General features: G+C 23.0%; 1 protein-coding gene across 1 annotated transcript in view; it reads left to right on the top strand.

Moving 5' to 3' along the window:
• The window catches only part of LOC117168997 (myb-like protein X), a 46,340-nt gene that overhangs the window by 2,526 nt on the left and 20,722 nt on the right, over positions 1 to 23,092 (top strand). Inside the window, exons 2-4 of the transcript XR_004466598.1 lie at positions 2,898 to 3,374; positions 11,302 to 11,902; positions 17,221 to 17,607. The gene's annotated coding sequence lies outside the window, so the exon portion shown is untranslated. The remainder of the gene's footprint in view (positions 1 to 2,897; positions 3,375 to 11,301; positions 11,903 to 17,220; positions 17,608 to 23,092) is intronic.

Below are 23,092 nucleotides of genomic sequence, written 5' to 3'. Positions count from 1 at the left end.
GTTGAAATATCAATTACTACATTTTTCTATGAGAATTCATTTTCTTAGTTGAAAATGAATATTTTCGTTAAAAATGCATCTTTTTGGGGTTGAAATTCATCACCTTTGGTAGAAAATCTTATTTATGTAGTTGAAAATTAACATTTTTTATTGATGATTAATCTTTTTGTTTAATAATTTATTTAAAAGAAATCTGTTATTGATTGAGTATTAAAATATTTTCTTGAAATTTCATCTTTGTGGTAGAAAAGTAATCTTTTTTGTTTGATAATTCATCTTTTCTGATGGAAAATTAATTTTTGTTTTCAAGTTTCCACTTATCGCGCTGAAAAAGACGCTATTTGGTTAAAAATGTAATAATTTTTGGTTTAAGATTAATTTTATTTGTTTGCAAGTTCGACTATTTGATTGAAAATTCAACTATTTGCTTAAAAATGCAATTGCTTTTAGTCAAATTCTGCTTTGTTTGTTGTAAATTCAACAATTTTTATTGAAAATACGTCTGTTTGGTTACAAATTTCAGTATTCCAATTGAGGATTCGTCATTTTTATTGAAAATTAATTTTTTTAAACTGAAAATTGAACTTTTTGTTAGTTCCAAAATGAACTATTTGGTAACAAAATTTGTATTTTTCTGTCGGAAAAATGTATATACTAATATGTTGAAAAGTCATCTTTTTAGTTAGAAATTTAATCTTTTTGTTTGAAAATTAATCTTCTTGTTTGGTTGAAAATTCAATTATTCAGTTGAAAACGCAACTGTTTTTGTTTATTTCACCTTCATTTGTTGTAAATTCAACTATTTCGTTAAAAATTCAATAATTATGCTTAAAATTTAACTATTTATTTGAAACTTGCACTGTTTTGTTTCAAATCCATCTGTTTGGTTAAAAATGCAACTGTTTTGTTGGAAGGGGAAGTAATTTGTTAAAAATTAATTTTTTTGACATTTTTGTTCAGTTCTAAACCCAACTATTTTGATACAAATTTATATTTTTTCGTTGAAAAATTAAACTACCTCTTTAGAAATTCATATTTTTTGTTGAAAAATCATCTTTTCAGGTCAAAAATTAATCTTTTCCTTTAAAAGTTAATATTCTTCTTTGGAAATTTATCTTTTTGTTGAAAACTTTGTTTCAAGTTAAAATATGTTGTTAAAAATTCATCTTTTTAACTTCTGTTGACATTTTTTTAGTGTAGAATTAATTTTTTATTAATGATAATTTAACAATTCCTTTTTTGTTTGAATACTGTTTTTTTTTTAGTTCAAAATACGAGTATTTGGTTAAAAATTCAACTGCTATTGGATGATTTCCACTTTGTTTGTTGTAAATTCAACTATTTGACATTAAATTCAACAATTTTCTTGAAAAGTCATCATTTTAGTTAGAAAACTATTTGCCTGAAAATTTATATTTGTAGCTTGAAAATTCAACTATTTGGTTGAAAATGCAACTGCTTTTGGTGGAATTCAACTTTGTTTGTTGTAAATTCCACTATTGTAAAATGATTTGATGAAAAAAATCAATCCTTTTTTCGACCGTTGATATTTATTGATTTCAAATCATAAAATATATGAAATGACATAAATAATATGAAATCTACGATTTGAAATCAATAAATTCCACTGTTCATAACTTTGGTCGATAATTCATATATTTTGTTGAAAATACGTCGTCTGTTTGGTTTCAAATTGAACTATTCCAATTGAGGATTCGTCATTTTCATTAAAAATTAATTTTTTGTAACTGAAAATTTAACTTTTTGTTAGTTCCAAAATCAACTGTTTGGTTACAAAATTTGTATTTTTCAGTTGGAAAAATTTATATACTAATTTGTTGAGAGTCATCTTTTTAGTTAGAAAATTAATCTTTGTGTTTGAAAATTAATCTTCTTGTTTGAAAATACATCTGTTTGTTTGAAAATTCAATTATTTAGTTGAAAATGCAACTGTTTTTGTTGAATTCAGCATCACTTGTTGTAAATTCAAGTATTTGGTTAAAAATTCAACAATTTTGCTTACAATTTAATTATTTTGTTGAAAATTGCACTGTTTTGTTTCAAATTCATTTTTTTGGCTAAAAATGCAACTGCTTTGCTGAAAGTGAAACTAATTTGTTACAAATTTATTTTCGAAATGTTTGTTCAATTCTAAACCCAACTATTTGGTTAAAAATTTAGATTTTTTAATTGAAAAATTAAACTACCTCTTTGAAAATTCATGTATTTTGTTGAAAACTCGTGTTTTTAGGCCGAAAATTAATATTTTTGTTTAAAAATTAATATTCTTTTTTGCAAATTTATCTTTTTGTTAAAAACTTGGTTTTAAATTAAACTATGTTGTAAAAAATTTATCTTTTTGGGTTTTGTTGACATTTTTTGAGTGTACAATTAATTTTTGAAACTTAAAATTTAACTATTCCTTTTTTGTTTTGAACACTGATCTTTTTTAGTTCAAAATTCGAATACTTGTTTAAAAATTCATCTATCTCGTTAAAAAAGCAATATTTTTACTTGAAAAATTTGTAATTTAAAACGGTTTAAATTGAATTTAGTATAGTACCCACAATAATTGTACCTAAATATTCACTGAATTTCTAAGTATAAGATCAAATAAAAATTTGTTTGAACTGTTATTCAAATTCATGGACTTCAGAGACAAATTCAAGAAATTATTAATTATATTTTTAGTATTATTTAATTAATTTATACATATTTCCAGTCAATTGTTTTAAAAAATGCGAAATAGTTGACTATGCTTTGAAAAAATTATACCTTTAAAAAACTTGAGATTCCTGGGCAAAATCTGGAATTTTTACGACATTTTTTCCAGGATTTGAGAAGACACTCTGCGTAATGTTTTTTCAAAAATAAAATAAAATTTTTTATACTTTTAGTCTTCAAACACACTTCGAATATTGCACTTACCCCCTGAACTTTCCGACGAACGAAGAGACCAACTACTCAAAAAATACAATGCCGTAAAAACGAAGACTGTGAGAAAATCGGCAAAATATTCGATAACATTTGCGGAATTCCCTTCAAAGGAAATTGCAACCGAAGCATTTTTGCGCCTTCACCAACTAGAAGTAAAGGATCATCGACTCTCTATTGATTTTGCCAAAGAATCGATCTCGACAGATTACACCAAGATTGACCCTAGTGATAAAATTGAAGAACAGGAGTCGAAAAAGGAAAGCACTCAAAAAACACATTTGCAGAATTTTTTAAAGAAGTTAAACAGTTGGAGTGGAAGTAATTTGTTTACACAACCGCCTAATCCAAGTATTTGGTACGCGTATCCGCCACCCACTAAAGAAACTCTTTTGAGAATTTTTATTCAGTTATTGAAAGAACCGATGTTTTATACACAGGTAAATATTTTCTAATTATATCATATTAATATTTTGTTGGAAAAAATGCAAGTTGTTAAAAATTCATTTTTTGGTCTGAAGATTTCAAACTTTGGTTGACAATTCATATGTTTCTTTGAAAATATGTCTCTTTGGTTTAAAATTCAACTATTCCTGTTGAAGATTTATCATTTTGGTTGAAAATTAATTTTTTTAAACTGAAAATTGAAGCGTTCCATTCTGTGTTAAGAATGAACCGCTTTTAGTTCAAACTTGAATAATTTTGATGTAAATTTGTGTTTTTTAATTGCAAATTCATTTATTTCGTTAAACATCCACTTATTTGTTTAAAAAAAAAACTATTTGGGGGGGGGGGGGGGGGTATAAAATTGTCTTTTTTTGTAGAGAATGATTTTTTAAAATTTGAATCTCATTGTTTAGAAATTCTTATTTTTGGTAAAAATATATTTATTTGGTTGAAAATACTTTTTTGGTGAGAATTAATTTTTTTATTGAAGTTTCATCATTTTAATTAAAAATTAATTTTTTGTTGGTTGAAAATTGAGCTATTTGAGAGAAATCTGGTTTTTTCTTTGGATGTAAAGGAATTTTTTTTACCGAGAATTGAACTATTTTATTGAAAATTTGTATCTTTTTTGGATAAAAATAATTTTTTCTTGAATTGCAAATGAAAATACTATTCCAATTGAACTATTACATAATTCTATTTGAATTTTTGCTGTTGTTAAACATTCGTTTTTTAAGTGTAAGTTTGATTAATTTTGGGTTGCAAAATTATATTTTTTATTTGAAAACTCGTCTTTTTGTAGAAAATTCATATTTTTCGTAGGTAAAAAATTAAACTATTCTAGTTGAACATTCGTAATTTTAATTGAAAATCTATCAGTTTGGTTGAAAGTTAATTTTTTCAATCGAAAACTGAACCGTTGCATTTTCAGTTGAAAATTAACCATTTTTAGTTCAAACTTGAACAATTTTCATGTAAATTTGACTTTTTAAACTGAAAATTCATTTATTTCATTGAAAATTTACGTGTTTTGCTTTTTAAAAAAACTACTTTTATGTTATAAAATGATTTTTTTTAATGTTTGGATATTTTGTTTGAAAATTTGTTTCTTTTTTGGTTAAAAATATATTTTTTTCTTTAACTGAAAATAAAAATACTATTCCAGTGGAATATTTCAAAATTTTATTTTTAATTAATTTTTTACTTTAACCTTTTTACTCTAAATTTAATTAATTTTTGGTTGATAAATGATCTTTTTTATTTGTAAACGCGTCTTTTTTTAATAAACATGAATTTTCTTATCTTAAAACTCCATTTTTTTAATTTAAAATTCGTTTATTACAGTTGAGAATTCATCATTTTAGTTAAAAAATTATCAGTTAAGATGAAAATTTATTTATATTACATCTGTTTGATTTTAAATTTCACTATTCCAGTTGAAGATTCATAATTTCATTTGAAAATTAATATATTTTGCAATTTTTTTCTCTGTTGTGTTAAAGGTTGAAAATTATTTTTTTTTGTAACTGAAAATTGACTTTTTTAGTTCTAAATTCAAGTCTTTGGTAAAAATTTGTATTTTTTAGTTAAAAATTTGACTACTTTAATGAGAATATACCTTTTTGGTTACAAATTTAACAATTTTGTTGAAATTTTAATTATTTTGTTGAAAATACCACTAATTTGTTAAAAAGTCTTCTTTTTGGGTTAAAAATAAAACTAATTGGTTGAAAGTGGAACTAATTTGTTAAAAATTCATTGTTTTGTTTGATAATTCATAACTTTGGTTGGCAATTCTTGTATTTTGTTGAAATATATAGGTAAATATTATGTAATACTTATGAGGGTGGAGACTTGACCGGGAAATAACCGGGAATTAAATTAAAAAACCGGAAATTTACTTCTGATCGTAACAAAACTCAAATTTTCATTATTTTAATAATTTTGGTAAATTTAGAAAAGTGACTTCTACTTTATCTGTTGGTTCAGAGCATATGAATGCAAATAATTATCTTTTGTATTTTAGGACAGGAAGTTTCGATAAAGAAATATAATTTTATTTGTAACATGGAACTTTTGACATGGAACAGCAATTTCTTAAAATAATTCAAATTGGTATTTGGAAGAAAACAATTGAAAAAATTATAATATAAATTTTGCTCACGTCTATCGTTTGGAATTGACCTTTTTTGTTTTTAAAATACAATTACTTGCGCTTAAAAGCTCAAATCTTTTTAAACATTAATTTTTTGTTGTTGGAAGATTCATCCTTTTTATTGAAACTTTATCTCTTTTAAAAAATGTAACTAATTTCTTTAAAATCAATTTTTCAACTAAAAATTTAACTATTTCAGTAGAAAATTGAACTATTTTGATGAAAATCCGACCTTTTTTGGTTGAGAATTAGATTTGTAACGGAAAATTAAACTGCTCTGTTTTTGATTGAAATTTTCATCTTTTCGGATGAAAATTCAACTATGTGGTTGAAAATTAATATTTTTCTTCTAACATTATAAATTTTTTGAAAAATTCATGTAATTTGTAGAAAATTACTCTTTTTTGTAGAAAATTAATCTTATTGGTTGAAAATTCATCTTTTTGCTAGATACAAAATTAAACCATTTCAGTTTTTAATTGAAAATTCTTTTATTTTGTTGAAAATCCACGTATTTTGCTTTTAAAAAAATTACTTTTTTGTTATAAAACTGTCTTTTTTTTAGAAAATGATTTTTTCTTACCGAAAGTTGAACTATTTTATAGAAAGTTAGAATATTTTTTGGTTGAAAGTAATTTTTTCTTAACTGAAAATACTATTCCAATTGAATATTCCATATTTCTATTAAAAAATTTTTTTTCTTGGTTAAACATTCTTTTTTTTTGTATAAATTTAAGTAATTTATGGTTGAAAAATGATATCTTTTAATTGAAAATTCGTCTTTGTGTACAAAATTAATCTTTTTCGCTGGGAAAAAATTAAACTATTCCAGTTGAATATTCATCTTTTTAGTTGAAAATTGATCTGTTTGATTAAAATTTAATTTTTTCATCTGAAAATTGAACCGTTCCATTTTGTGTTAAAAGTGAACCGTTTTTAGTTGAAACTCTAAAAATTTTGATGTGACTTTGTCTTTTTTCATTGAAAATTAATTTATATCGTTAAAAATCGACGTATTTTTTTAAACTATTTTTTTTGCATAAAATCGCCTTTTTTAGAATATGATTTTTTCTTTGAATTTTAATCTAATAATTGTTTAGAAATTTTTATTTTTGGTTAAAAATATATTTATTTGGTTGAAAAATACTCTTTTGTTGAAAATTAATTTTTTTAAATGAAGATTCATCATTTTAATTAAAAATTCATTTTTTTTGGTTGAAAATTGAGCTATTTGAGTAAAAACTTGTTTTTTTCTTGAATGTAAACGAATTTTGTACCAAAAATTGAACTATTTTATGGAAAATTTGTATCTTTTTTGGTTAAAAATAATTTTTTTCTTGAACTGCAAATGAAAATACTATTCCAATTGAACTATAACAAAATTCTATTTGAGTTTTTGTTGTTGTTAAACATTCATTTTTTTAGTGTAAATTTGATTAATTTTTGTTTGAAAAATTATCTTTTTTAGTTGACAACTCATATTTTTCGTAGGTAAAAAATTAAACTATTCTAGTTGATTATTTATCACGTTAGTTAAAAATTTATCAGATTGGTTAAAAGTTAATTTTTTCAACCGAAAACTGAACCATTGCATTTTGAGTTGAAAATGAACCTTTTTAGTTCGAACTTTAACAATTTTGATTCTTCTTGATTCTTGAACTGAAAATGAAAATACTATTCCAGTTGAACATTCCATAATTTTTATTTTTAATTCATTTTTTTTTCTTTTTTGTTGAACATTAATTTTTTACTGTAAATTTAATTAATTTTTGGTTGATAAATGATCTTTTTTAGTTGCAAATTCGTCTGTTCTGAATAACCATGGATTTTGTTATATTAAAACTTCATTTTTTTTTTTAAATTTGTCTATTCTAGTTGACGATTCATATTTTTAGTTAAAAAATTATCGGTTAAGATGAAAATTTATTTGTTTTTCTAAAAATGTAACTATTCCATTTTCTGTTGAAAATTGAGTTTTTTTAGTTCAAAATTCCACTATTTGGTTAAAAATTTGTCTTCTTTTATTGAAAATTCTCCTATTTTGTTGAAAAGGACGTATTTTTTGTATGAAAATTAATCTAATTGATAAAAATTCAATTATTTTAGTTAAGTTTTCACAATTTAAATTAAAAATTCATATATTTGATTTAAAATTCCACTATTCCAGTTGAAGATTTATAATTTTATTTTAAAATTAATATATTTTGTAATTTTCTTCTCTGTTGTATTAAAAAATGATGATAATGATTGTCATGATTTAAAATGAATGTTTCCGTTTTGCGGGAAATATGAATAAGTTACTTTTACTTTTAGTTTACCCGAAAGATTGAAAAACTTGACCCGAAAAAAAAAACGGGAAATGACCGGCAATCTTAAACCGTCTGTCAAATCGCCACCCTGTTTATTTTTTGCATGTGTTTTTGAATTATTCATTAATTCATATATGAAAGATTATATTAGACTTTACACTCCTTCCCCTAATTTGATCCTTTTTTTAAATTAATTTTTTTCTCCCTGTTTTCAAGAAAGTTCCTCGTTTTTTGCTCAAATGCGAACTGAATTAATGGAATCAATAAGAAAATCCAACGACATATTTTTTGTTTGAAAGATTCCTATTATTTTTTTGGTTTAAAATTCATCTCTTGGTGGTGGCAAATTCATCTTTTTTGATAGAAAATTAAATTTTTTGATTGAAAATTCATCTTTTTACTTTAAAATACAATTTTGTGGTTGAATATTCAACTGCTTGTTTGAAAGTTTAAATGCGTCGCTTAAAATTAATATTTTTCGTAGAAAATTAATCTTCTTGGTTGAAAATCCATCCTTTTTTTTGAAAATTTAAATTGTGTTAAAAATTCACCCATTTTAGTCGAAATTTTTACTTCTTTAATTAAAAATGGAGCTGTTTGGTTGAAATTTAATACGGTTTGTAACAAGTTCATTTGTTTAAATTTCATTTATTTTTCTAAACATTTCATCTTTTTTTTTTTAATGCAAAGTTTTAGTCTTCTTGGCTAAAGATTCACTTCTTTGGTTCAAAATTTAAATATCTTGTTGAAAAATATATTTTTTTTCTATTAAAAGTTAATTTTTTTAACTGAAAATGTAACTAATCCATTTTTAGTTGAAAATTGATCTTCTTTGGTTGAAAATTCAACTATTCTTGTGTTCAAATTCATGTATTATTTTGAAAACTCGTCTTTTTGTTAGAAAATTAATACTCTTGATTAAAAATACATATTTCTAACTGGAAATTTCACTATTCAAGTTAAAAAATCATCATTTTAGTCGAAAATTCATCTTTTTAATTGAAAATTAAACGACTTTTTCTAAAGTTTAACTCTTCTGTTAAAAATTCATTTTTTTTTGTTTCATGATTCATAATTTTAGTTGAACATTGATCAATTTGATCAAAAATTAAATTATTCGTTAAGAATTCGTTTTTTGATGACAATTCATTTTTCAACTGAAAATTCAAGTATTCCAGTTCGGGTTGAAAATTTACATCTTTTCTTTGATTAAAAATTTATCATTTGTAATTGAAAATTCAACTATTTCGTTGAAACTTAAACTCGTATGCAAATTCAGTTTGTTGTTGTTGCAGATTCATAATTTAAATTGAAAATTGATCCCTTTGGTTGAAAATTTAACTATATTGTAAAAAATTAATTTTTTGTTTTTTGAAAATGAAGTTATTTTAGTTGAAAATTTAATCAAGCTGATTGAATATCTCATTATTTTAGTTAAAAATTCATCTCTATGGTTGTACAGAGTGGCAGCTGGACCGGGAAACCTGGAAAACCGGGAAATGACCGGGAATTTTATGAGAACCGGGAAATGACAGTGAATTTATTTTTTTACCGGGAATTTTACAAAATTTTTAGAATATAAATGTTATAGAACTTTGATTTCAACCGTTTTAAAAATAATTTGTTAAATTGTGATTTTTATAAATTATTATATCATTTAGTTTAGAATGCTCAATTCGAAAATCTTTCACTTTAAAATTTTTTCATTTTAGATTTTTCATTTTTAAACATATATTTTAATTTAAAGAAATTTAAAATCAGTTTTAAAGGTTACAAAAAAATAAAAATTAGAAGTTTTTAAAATCGAAGATTCTTTTATAAAAAACTGGGTGGCCGAAAGACCGGGAAATCGGGAATTTTACGAATTTTCAGTTTTAAGGAGTTAAACAATTAAAAATTAAAAGCATTCGAAGTTGGAATTTTTTGATAAAAACAGTTTAATTTTATCAACTGTAAATTTAAATAAATAAATTATTCTTAAAATGGATTTGTACTCTATGTATAGAAATCTGAACAATAATTGATTTGACCAAACAATTCTAGATCCATTCAAAATTTGAGAATTTCCAGATTGTAACTGTTTCAGTCCGAAAGTCTTGATAAGAATTTAAATTAATCAATCATTTATTCCGATGATTTTATTTTACAATAAAAATTTTTCATGATTTATCAATAATATATATTTTTAATTCGGAGCTTCAGATCTTCATTTTCATTATTTTTTATATTAAATTTTATAAACAAGTTTATTAATATATTATTTCTATTTCCTATAATTTTTAAAAATCCTGCAAATTCAAAAAAATCCTTAAAACCTTCTTAAACTTTCTGTTACAATAATTTTTTAATTTTCTTAAGCATCTTAAGAATTTTTTTATTCTTTTGAAGTCTTTCACAATTATTAAAAAAATTCAAATTTTCTTGTTTTAAATCTGCAAAAATCTACATTTTATTTTTAATTCAGCTGCAATTATTTGAAAATATTTCAAGTTCTAAATTTTATTCGAATCTTTTTAAAACTTCTAAATATATCTTAAAATTACTCTAATTCTTTTACAAATAATTAGTGTTCTATTATTATTTATAAATTCATTTTTTTTAAATTTGCAGGATTTTCTTAAATTTATAGAAAAAATTCAATTCATTTTGAAATATATTTAAAAGTTCCGAAAAAAAAATTCCCAACAATTATTTTGAATTTGGAAAAATTTAAAACCACTTCCAGATTTCTCAAAATTTAGAAATAAAATTTTAAAGCTTTTAAAGGATGCCTAGAGTATTTAAAATAAAAATAATTTAGCTTCTTTTTTCAGAATTGTTAAGTTAACAAAATTATTTTTCAATTTTTAATGTCTCTAGCTTAAAATTACTTGAAATAATATAATTTTGAACAATTTTAAAGTTCATTGTTTGATTCTTCAATTTAGACTATTGAAAATTTTAACTTGGATTTATATTTTTGAAACCTAATCTGAATTTTTGAACTCTATATTTTATAAAAGTTCTAAATTTTGCAGTTTATTTGCATTTCATGTAACATTTTTTAATTGGAAATTGTTAGTTCCTTCCATTTTGTACGTGAAAATTGTTGAGCATTTGAATACTCCATTTTTGAATTGAAAAACTTTTAAACTTCAATTTCAATATTTGGAATTCAAGAGTTCCACTTTGAATGCTTTAATTTGTTGTTCATTGTTTATTACTTTATGTGGAAAAAATGTTTAGAATATAGTTTGATTCTTTTAATTTCATTGGCCGTGAAAAAAGTTTGTGAACCGGGAAATGACCGGGAATTTTTTTCTTCGATTAAAACGGCCACCCTGTTGTAATTTAATTTTGTTGACTGAAAATTTAATTAATCCAGTTAAATATTCCGTCATTTTTTGGTTGAAAATTCACTGTTTTTCGCAAAAAAATTTGCCCTAGTTATATTGACCAACCTTTTGCATATTCCAGGTATTACATTTAATGAACAGAATGAATTTACCGCCTCCATTCGAAGAAATGGAAATGGAATTTCCTTTATTGAAGGAAACATACAATGTGGATCAATACAAAAATCTCTTTGGAATTCTAGAAATGCCGCAAACAGAATTGAGACCAAATATCGAGTCGCAAGAGCAAGAAGAGGAGGAAGAAGAGGAATCGGAAATTGAATCTGAAGATGAACCAAGTAGCAAACTCCAGAATATAATTCCTGTGAAAAGAAAGAAACCTTCTTCGACAAAGAGGTTGAAGATTCCAAAGTTTGTAAATCCGAAAAAATTAGTTGCAACTTCTTCCTCTAACCAGAAGCCCTTGAGGCCGGAAGATTTATTCGAATCTGTAGATAAAAGTCAACCTAAGAAGGTTGAATTAAAAATTGTTAGCAGTCTGTCATCAGCAGAATCGACATCTTTTCAGGTGTCCAAAGACAAACAAGAGGGGGGTTTTGGCATTATTTTTCCTGCTAATAAATCTGAGGTTAAATCTACGGAGGAAAGTGAAAAAAGGGTTGAGGAGCATCAAGAATTTATTACTTCGGAACAACTTGCGAGTAATAGAATACCAGTTAAGGGTGTGTATAATTTTTTATTTAATTTTATTAGGAATTTTGATTTCATTACTTTTTTGAGATTCTCAAGGCTCGGATCGTGAGAGTTTTTCGACTTTTTTCGATTCTTTCAACTTTTTAAAGAAATATGCGACGAATCTACTTTTTTCCATCACTATTAAACTTAATCAATAAAAAATAATGAAAATTTATAATTTTGTGAATTCGAATTCAATGTTTGAAACATTTTTAACTCGATTAATTTTAAATTCATTGAGAAAATAGATCAATTCTTTAAAATAAAGTTTATTTTTCAACGAAAAAGATTAATTTTTTACCAAAGAATACGAATTTTCAAATAATGAAGTTTTCAACAATAAGAACAAAAAATACATTTTTCAAATAACAGTTAGGTAAATTGTCAGTTAAAAAACTTAGTTTACAACCATAAAAATACAACGAAATAGTTAAACTTTTAACCAAAAAGATGTATTTTCGAATAAAATAATGAATCTTCAATTAACAAGATAAATTTTCAACGCAAAAAATGTAAATTTTTAACCAAAAATGAATGACTTGAATTTTATGTTAAAAAAATTAATATACAACCATAAAGAAAAATTTTCAACGAAAATGATGAGATATTTAACTGGCTTAGTTAAATTTTTAATTAAAACAAAATAATTTGAAAAAAATATGAACGACGAAATAATTAAATTTTCAACCAAAGAGATGAATTTCCGGCTAAAATAATTAATCTTTAACTAGACTAGTTGAATTTTAAACGAATAAAGACGAACTTTCGAAAAGCAAGTGAATTTTCAACTAAATAGTGGAATTTTCAATTTAAAAATATAAATTTTCATCTAAAAAATGTAAATTTTTACCAAAAATGGAATTCTTTAATTGTAAGTTAAAAACACTAATTTACTATAATGAAGATAAATTTTTAACAAAAATTATGAGATATTTAACTGGCTTAGTTAAATTTTCAATTAAAACAAAATAATTTGAAGAAAAAATTATGAACGACGAAATAATAAAATTTTCAAATAAAGAGATGAATTTTCGGCTAAAATAATGAATCTTTAACTAGAATAGTTGAATTTTCACCCAATAAAGAACAATTTTCGAAAAACACATGAATTTTTAACCAAATAGTTTATTTTTTAATTAAAAACGATAAAATTTCAACAACAAAAATTTAATTTTCAATCCAAAATGAAATACTTGAATTTTCCGTTTAAAAAATTAATTTACAATCATAAAGATAATTTTTTAACGAAAATTATGAGGTATTTTACTGGCTTAGGTAAATTTTCAATTTAAACAAATAATTTTTAAAAAATTGAACGACGAAAAAGTTAAATTTTGAACCAAAAAGATGATTTTTCGAATAAAATAATAAATCTTTAACTAGACTCGTTGATTTTTTAACCAGTAAGGAAAAATTATAAAAAAAACAGATTTATTTTCAACCAAATAGTTGAATTTTCTATTAAAAAAGATAAATTTTCAATAAAAAAATGTAAAATTTCAACCAAAAACGAAATACTTGAATTTTCAGTTACGAAAATTAATTTACAACCATAAAGATAATTTTTCAACAAAGATTATGAGATATTCAACTGGCTTGGTTAAATTTTCATTAAAAAAAATCATTTTCAAAGAAAAATATGAATGACAAAATAGTTCAATTTTGAACCAAAAAGATGAATTTTCGACTAAAATAATGAATCTTTAACTATTTTAGTTGAATTTTGAACCAATAAAGACAAATTTTCAAAAAAAAAGACATGTATTTTCAACCAAATAGTTGAATTTTCAATTAAAAAGATAAATTTCCAACGCAAAAAATGTAAGTTTTCAACCAAAAATGAAATACTTGAATTTTCGGTTTAAAAAAATTAATTTACAGCCATAAAGATAAATTTGTAACGTAAATGATGCAGTATTCAACTGGCATGGTTAAATTCTCAATTTAAAAAAATTATTTAAAAAAATATATGAACGACGAAATAGTTCCATTTTGAAACAAAAAGATGCATTTTTGAATATAAAATTGTGAATCTTTAACTAGACTAGTTCAATTTTCAACCAATAAGGACGAATTTTCCCAAAAAACAGATGTATTTTCAAACAAATAGTGGAAGTTTTAATTAAAAAAGTTAAATATTCAACGAAAAAAATGTAAGTTTTCAATCAAAAATGAAATTAATTGAATTTTCAGTTAAAAAAATTAATTTACAATCATAAAGATGCATTTTTAATGGAAATGATGAGATATTTAACTAGCTTGGTTCAATTTTCAATTTAAAAAAATTTTAAAACAAAAAAAAATATGAACGACGAAATAGTTAAATTTTCAACGAAAGAGATAAATTTTCGACTAAAATAATGAATATTTAACTAGACTAGTTGAATTTTCAACCAATAAAGACGAAGTTTCGAAAAAAACATGAATTTTAAACCAAATAGTTGAATTTTCTATTAAAGAAAATAAATTTTCAACAAAAAAAAATGTAAATTTTTAACCAAAAATGAAATACTTGAATTTTCTGTTAAAAAATTAATTTTCACAAAAAAATGAATTTTTAACAAATGGATTTATAACTTTGGACTAAAATTATGAATTTTTTAACAGGAACAGTTAAAATTTCAAATATTTCAAATATTTTGTTGTAAATCCAACTTTTTAGTTCAAAATTAACTTTTTTGTTTTGCAAATTCAACTATTGGGTTAAACATTCATCATTTTTGGTAAAAAATTAATCTTCTTAGTTGAAAATTCACCTTTTTGGTTGAAAATTAAAAAGTTTTCATTGAAAATTGAACTACGTTGTTAAATATTAATCTTTTTGGTAAATATTTTAACTATGTTCGTTAAAGATGCAGATGTTAGGTGGAAAATTAATTTTTTTGTTGAAAATTCGTCTCTTTTGATTGAAACTCAAAATATTTGGTTGTGAATGCAATTTTTTGGTTAATAATTAATTTTTGTTTGAAAGTTCAAGTCTTGAATTAAAAATTCTTCTGTCTGAGTTCAAAATGATATATTTGTTGAATTTTCAACTTTTCAGGAAAAGTAACCGGCTGGTTGAAAATTCTATTATTTCATTAAAAATTTGAAAAATAACCTTTTTTGTTAAAAAATAAACTTTTCATGTTGATAAATCAACTGTCTTTTAAAAATATTTATATTTTTTAATTTAAAATTCAACTATTTGGTTATAGTTTATTATTATTATTTTTTTTTTAGAATTCATGTAATTTGTTGAAAATTTGTCAGTTTTGTGAAAAATGTTATTATTTGGTTAAAACTGATCTTTCTTGTTAAAAATTCCACTTTTCAGGTTGATGATTAAACTGTTTTAATTCGTATATTTGAATTTAATTTTTAATTTATTATTTATTTGAATTATATTTATATTATACATTTTAATTATTAATATAATTTAAAATTCAACTATTTGGTTGAAATTTAATTTTTTTGGTATAATTTGAAGGATTGGTTGAAAATTTATCTATTCAGATTTAAAATTCAACAATTTGGGTAAAACTTAAATTACTTTGTTAATAATTCGTCTGTTTTGCTTGAATGTTCTCAAATTTTTGGTAGTAAATGCAACTGTTTGGTTGAGAATTTTTGTTTTTCTTAATCAACTAATATTTGATTGAAAATTGAAATTTCGGGTTTAAAATTCAATTGTTCTTCAAACTGTTTGATTTTATAACTTGAGAACTCTAATATTTTTTTACAAATTCTTCTTTGGGTTGAAAATTCGTCTCTTTTTGTTGAAAATTCATTCCTTTGGTTGAAAATGTATATATTTTATTGAAAAATCTTATTTTTTGGTATAAAATTAATCTTCTTCGTTGAAAATTAAAATTAATTTGTTTGGTTGAAAATGTGATTTTTTTGTTGAAAAATCATCGTTTTTGGTAGAAAATTAATTTTCGTGGTTGAAAATTTGCCTCTTTGGCCGAAAAAATATTCCATTTTTGATTGCAAATTAATCCACTTGTTAAAAAATGTATGTATTTTGTTGAAAGTTCATGTATTTCAGTTAAATTAATTCCGTCTTAAAAATCCGGCTTTTTTGTTACAAATTTGAATTATTTAGTTAAAAATAATATTTTTTGTTGGCAATTCAATTGTTTCTTTTTAAATTTATACCTTTTGCTTAAAGTGGCAACTATTTGCTGAAAGTTTAATTTTGTTCGTTTAAAAATTCGATCATTTGGTAGAAAATTAATCTTCTTTGTTGAAAATTTGCCTCGTAGTTGAAAATTCATTTCTTTGGTTAAAAATGTAATTATTTTGTTGAAAAATCATCGGTTTTTGTAGAAATATAATTTTCATGGTTGAAAATTCATCTCTCTGGCCGAAAATTGAAATATTTGGTTAAAAAATATTTTTCTTTTTCTAATAACAATTAATTTTGTTATCAGAAAATTTAGCTATTCCATTTTTGGTTGAATGTTGAACCATTTCTTTAAAAATACATTAAATTTTTTCAATTCTTCGCTTTTAGTGAAAATTTGACCTTCCGCTTTGAAAATTTATCTTCTTGGTGGCAAATATTATCATTTAGTTCAAAATGATATTTTTTGTTTATATTTCAACATTTTACTCGATAATTCAACTGTGTTTTTAAAAATTCATTTTGTTTTTGTTTGAAAATTTAACTATTTGGTGGAAGTTCAATTTTTTGTTGTTTAAAAATTCATTTTTGGTCTTAAAAGACCATCTTGTTGGTGACAAATTTTATTCTTTGGTTAAAAATTATCTCCTTTTTTTGTTGGTAATTCAATTGTATTTTTAGAAACTTGTACCTTTTGCTTAAAAATTCAACTATTTGCTTGAAGTTTAATTTTTGTCTTGTTTAAAAATTCGACCATTTGATTGAAAACTGATCTGTGTAAATGAAAAATGCAACAATTTGGATAAAAATTCAATTACTTTGTTAAAAATTCGTTTATTTTTGTTTTGTTGAAAAATCATTTCATTGGTTGAAAATTAATTCATTTGTTTGAAAATGTATGCACTTTATTATAAATTGGGGTAATTTGGTAAAAAAAATTCATCTTCCGTGTTAAAAATTAATCTTTTTGGCAACAAATTTTATTATTTCGTTAAAAATAATCCTTTTTGTTGATAATTCAACTATCTTTTAGAAAATTCTACTTTTTGTAGACTGTTCGAAAATTCATACGACTTTCTATTTAATTTTATACAACTAATGTGTATTTTTTTTATCCTTCTAATCGATCCGAGCCCCGGATTTGTGAAAATGGTTACTTTTTCAGAAGTTGGAAAATTAAAAATTGCACATTTTCAGATTTCGATAAGTTTTCTGCGGGTAAGAATTACCATCCTGGAAAACCATCCTGTCGTTTGTACATAAAAAATCTGGCGAAGCAGGTCGAACTAAAAGATTTGTATTTTATTTACAAAAAATACTTTATTGAAAATTTGGCTACGAGTGAGAGACAGTTTCAGGTGAAACTTATGGAAACGGGACGAATGAAAGGGCAAGCTTTTGTAACGTTGCAAAATGTTAAGCAGGCTGAATTGGCTCTCAACGAAACGAATGGTTACGTTCTCAAAGATAAAGCGATGGTGGTTCAGTTTTCTAAAAATGATGCGTAAAACTGAGAATCGTTGGAAGCGAGAGCTGAGGAGATTATTGTGATATAATGGACAAGAGGAAATTCCGCCAATTTACGTGTGTATATTGTATATTTGCAAACATAGATTTAATTAATTAATTCATTAATTAATATGAATAAATTGCATTTTTTTTAATTTTTGATGAAATTTTAAATGATTACAATTTTTAAGATTTAAAGAATTTTTTACGATTTTAAAAGGGTATCCAGGATATCAATGACTTACAAACTTTCAAAGGATTTAAATAAATATAGTGTATTTTTAAAAATTTAGTATATTTTTAAAAAGTTCAGGGTGGCCGCTAGTCCTGGAAATGACAGTGAATTTATTTTTCAACCGGGAATTTTACACATTTTTAGGTTTAAAAAAATCTCCCCAACTTTAATTTCAACCGTTTTTTAAATAATTAGTTAAATCCTTATTTTTTTCGATTATGATATCATTTAGTTTAGAATGTGTAATTCAAAAATATTGCGCTTAAAAAATTTTCCATTTTAGATTTTAATTTTTAGACGTAAATTTTAATTTAAAAACGCAGTTTCAAATACTTCAGCAAGTAAAAATTAGAAGCTTTTGAAATCGAAAATTTGGGATAAAAAAAATTTTTAGTAGATTATACGGTGAATATAAATTAATTAATTGAATTAAAAAATTTTAAAAACCCTTACATAATATTTAGAAATATCTGACTCTTCATTTAAAATCAGTAATTAGAAATTAAATATTCAAAACTAAATAAAAAACTAAACTTTGAATGTTAAAATTTTAATTGTTCTATTAGAAAAAAATTAATTTGAAATCAAATTGTTTAATTTTTATGTATAGTTAACTATAAATAAATTTAAAATTAATTAAAAATTTTAAATAATTTCTAATAATTGAGAATTTCAGCAGATTTTGAACAAAAAATTTAGAATCATTTTAAAACTGTAAAAGGCTTTAGAAGAATTAAAAAAAATTCCTGAAGATACCTATAGGAAATTTGAAAAGTTTTTTTATTTTGAAAAATTAATTTTAAGAGAATATTTAAAAAGATTTACAGAAATATAAATGTGGAAGATTTTAAGGAAATTGTTTTAATTTGGTAGGATTTGAAAAAAGTTTATGAAAAATGCGAATCATTTTAAAAGATGTTTAGAAATTTTGTTTTAAATAAGGAAAGGTTTTGAAAAATATTTAAGATAAAAATAATTTCATTTTCAATTTAAGAAGTGTTTAGTTTATAAAAAAATGTAATCGTTCAATTTAAAAATGTTTTAAATTCATTGATTGATTCTGCAATTTAAAGCTTTGAATATAATAACGTGAATAAAAAACATTTTCTGAAGATTTTTTGAAAAATTAATTTTAAGAGAATATTGAAAAAGATTTACGGAAATATGAAAATTGAATGTGGAAGATTTTAAGGAAATTGTTTTAATTTGGCAGGATCTAAAAAGAAGTCTAGAAAAAATGCGAATCATTTAAAAAGGTGTTTAGAGGTTTTGAAACATTTCAAAAATAGTTACGAATTTTAATAAATTTAAAACAGCATGTAGATTTTCCAAAACTTTAAAATAAAATTTTTAATTATCTTATGAATATTTTAAACAAAAATAATTTAACTTTCAATTTAAGAAGTGTTTGTTTTATAAAAAAATATAATTCTTCAATTTTGAAAATAATAAAATTCATTGATTGGTTCTTCAATTTAGAGCTTTGAAAATAATAACCTGAATGATAAACATTTCCTGCAGATTGGAAAATGAAATGAAACTGAATGAAAATGAAATTGGAAAATGATTTCTTATTTTGAAAAATTCATTTCAAGAGTATATTTAAAAAGATTTACGGAAATATGAGAAATCAATGTGCTAGATTTTAAGGAAATTGTTTTAATTTAGCAGGTTTTTAAAAAATGTTAGGAAAAATGCAAATCATTGTAAAAGATGTTTAGAAGTTTTGAAAAATTTCAAAAATAGTTGACAATTTGAAAAAATTTAAAACAGCATCTAGATTTTTCATAACTTGAAAATAAAATTTTAAAGCATCTTAAGTATTTTAAGAATATTTTTAATAAAAAGAATTTAACTTTCAATTTAAGGAGTGTTTAGTTTATAAAAAAAATGTAATTGTTCAATTTCGAAAATTATAAAATTCATTGATTAATTCTTCAATTTAGAGCACTGAAAATTATAACGTGGACTCATATTTTTGAGTTTTGATTTTTTAATTCTATTAATCGTGAAAAATGTTTGCGTACGGGGAAATGACTGGCAATTCCTTTCCTCGATTAAAACGGCTACCTTGAAAGATCTCAAAAATGTATTTTGATTTCTAAGAATGTTTTAGTATTATAAAAAATTTAAAATTATTTCGTAAGATTTCTGAATATTTAAATAGTATAGATTTCAAGATGTTTTACGGGATTTTAAAAACTTTTTGAAATCGATTTGAGGGATTTTATCCATTTCAATAGGTTTCAGAATATTAAAACAAATATTATGCAATTTTTACATATTCCAAGGAATTTGACGAGATTAAAAAACTTTTAAGGAATTTGAAAGAATTTCGTAGAATATCAGAAAATTTCAAAGGATTTTCAAAAGTTATCCAGGATATCAATGATATTTAAAAGATATTAATAAAATTTAAAAGATTTTCTTAGGATTATGGAAAATTTCAAATGATTTTGTTAAATTTCAGAAGATTTAAAAAGATTTTAAAGAATTCAAGTAATTTTAAAGGGTTTTATTTGATTTTAATGAAATTAAAAAGATTTTCTTAGGATTACAGAAAATCCCAAATGATTTCGTAAGATTTCAAGGAATTTTAAGGGGTTCATCTGATTTTGTAGGATTTTACAGGATTTTATCATTTTTAAGGAATTTTTTAAAATATATTTTTCTAGTTTTCGTGTGGGCATTTAATTGATTTAAGGAATTTCAATGGATTTCAAGTGATTTAAATGAGTTAAGGGTAATTTAAAAACTTCAAAAATTTTAACAAGATTTTAGAAATTTCAATGGATTCAAAAAGATTTAAAATACTTTAGGGTATTTCAAAGTATTCCAAAGAATTGAACGAATTTAAGTTTTTTAAATGAATTTTTAATGAATTTCGCCGAATTAGAGAAAATTAACCAAAATTTGCAAAAGTTAAGCAGGATATCAATGATATTGTAAATATTTTAATGGGATTTAAAATATTTTCAGAAGATTTAAAAATATTTTAAGGAATTTTACAATATTTGAGGTATTCGTAGGATTTAAAAATTAATTAAAAGATTCCATAATATTATATGGAATTTGTATAGATTTCAAAGGATTTAAAAAAAAGTTGTGAATTTTCCAGAGAGTTCAATACAGTTAAAGGGTTTTTAATAGATTTCAGTGGATTTCAACGGATTAAAATTATTTAAAGAGAGATTAAAGCTTTTCAAACGAATTTAAATTTAAATAAAAAATTTTTTATTAAATTTTGTGGTATTTTACAGGATTTTAGAGAATTTCAAAGATTTCAACGTTTTTGAAGGATTTTGAAAACTCGAATTTTTTTAATATAATGGATATTATAGATTATTTTCAAGATGTTTTAGAGGATTTTATTCGATTTAAGAGATTTTATGATTTGCATTTTTTAAAGGATTTTCAAATTTCGTAGGATTTTAGAAAATTTCGAACGATTTTCAAAAAGTATCAAGGATATTAATAATATTTATGATACTCATAGGATTTCAAAATTTTTCATAGCATTGTGGAAAATTTTACAAGAATTGCAAAGTTCTCAGGAATTTAAAGATTTCAATGGATTTAAAAGGGTTTTTTTTTCCTGATTTTGTTAAATTTTAAAGGATTTTTAAGCTTGTATAGCATTTAAAAAGATTATAATGGATTTTTAAGGATTTTTTTTGTTGATTTTATGAGATTTTACAGGATTTTAAGAATTTCAAATGATTTCGAAGCTTTAAGGAAATTCGAAAGGATTTAAAAGAGTTTAGCGTATTTTAAAATATTCTAAAGATTTTAACAATAGGAATATTTTTTTAACGATTATCAAATTTCGTGGGATTTAAGAAAATTTTAAAGGTTTTTTAAAAGGTATCCAAGATATCAATGATATTTGAACGATTTTCTGGCATTTTTTACTGGATTTCAAAGCTTTTAGGACAATATACAAGATTTCAGAGGATTTAAAAGAGTTTAGGGTATCTTAAAATATTTTTAGGAATTTAACAAGATGACATTTCTTTAAGGATTTTCAAATTTCCTAGGATTTTAAAAATTGTAAAGTTTTTGAAAAAGGCATCCAGGATATCAATGATATTTGAACGATTTTAATATGATGTCAAATACGTTCTCAGGATTATAGAAAATTTCTAAAGTTTAAAATTTTTTGAGGAATTCTAAGAGATTTCAATCAATTTTAAAGGATTTTTTTTCGGATTTCGTTATATTTTATAGGATTTAGAAACATTTATATTTTTTTAAAGAAAATTTGAAAGGTCTTATATATTTTTAAGAAGTTTTACGGGATTTTAATCTTTTTTTGTAATCGATTAAAGGGATTCTATAAATTCAAATGGATTTCAAAGGATTAAAAGAGTTTAGTGTATTTTAAAATATTCTAAGGAATTTAAAAAGATGAAATTTTTTTAAGGATTACAAAATTTCGTAGCATTTTAGAAAATTTCAAATTATTTTTAGAAAGTATCCTGGATATAAACGATATTTAAAATATTTTAATATGATTTCAAATATTTTTTTCGGGTTATAGAAATTTTACAGGATTTCATAAGATTCCAAAAGATTTCAGCGGATTTTATAGGTCTTTTTCTGATTTTATGGGATTTAATTTACAGGATTTTAAAAGGTCTTTTCTGTCTTTGTGGAAATTCACAGAATTTATAAGATTTAAAGGGATTTTAAAGAGATTAGGGTATTTTAAATTTTTCTAAGGAATTTCACAAAATGAATTGTTTTTCTAAGGATTATCAAATTTCGATGTTTTAAATACTTCTTTGGAATTCTAAGAGATTATAATCGATTTTAAAGGGCTTTTTATTGATTTTGTGGGATTTTAAAGGATTTCAAACCTTATAGCGCATTTCAAAGATTTCAATGGATTTTAAAGGCCTTTTCCGATTCTGTGAGATTTTACAGGATTTTAAATCAAGGGATTTTACACATTTTAGGTCATTTAAAAATACAATGGGTTTTAAAGGGCCTTTTCTGATTTTGTGGATTCTAAAGGATTGCAAAGCTTTGGGTGTATTTTAAAGGTCTTTTTCTGATTTTGTGGGATTTTGCAGGATTTCAAACCTTTTAGGGCATTTAAAAGATTTCAATAGATTTTAAAGGGCTTTTCTGACTTTGTGGGATTTTATAGGATTCCAAACCTTTTAGGGCATTTAAAAGATTTCAATGGATTTTAAAGGTTTTTTTTCTAATTTGTGGGATTTTACAGAATTTTAAGTAACTTAAGGGATTTCACACATTTTAGGTCATTTCAAAATGCAATGGATTTTAAAGGGCCTTTTCTGATTTTATGAAATTTAATTT

Source organism: Belonocnema kinseyi, chromosome 3 (genome assembly GCF_010883055.1).
Source record: "Belonocnema kinseyi isolate 2016_QV_RU_SX_M_011 chromosome 3, B_treatae_v1, whole genome shotgun sequence".
NCBI lineage: Eukaryota > Metazoa > Arthropoda > Insecta > Hymenoptera > Cynipidae > Belonocnema > Belonocnema kinseyi.
The sequence above is the reverse complement of the archived record's forward strand: the minus strand, read 5'-3'. Positions and strand labels throughout refer to the sequence as shown.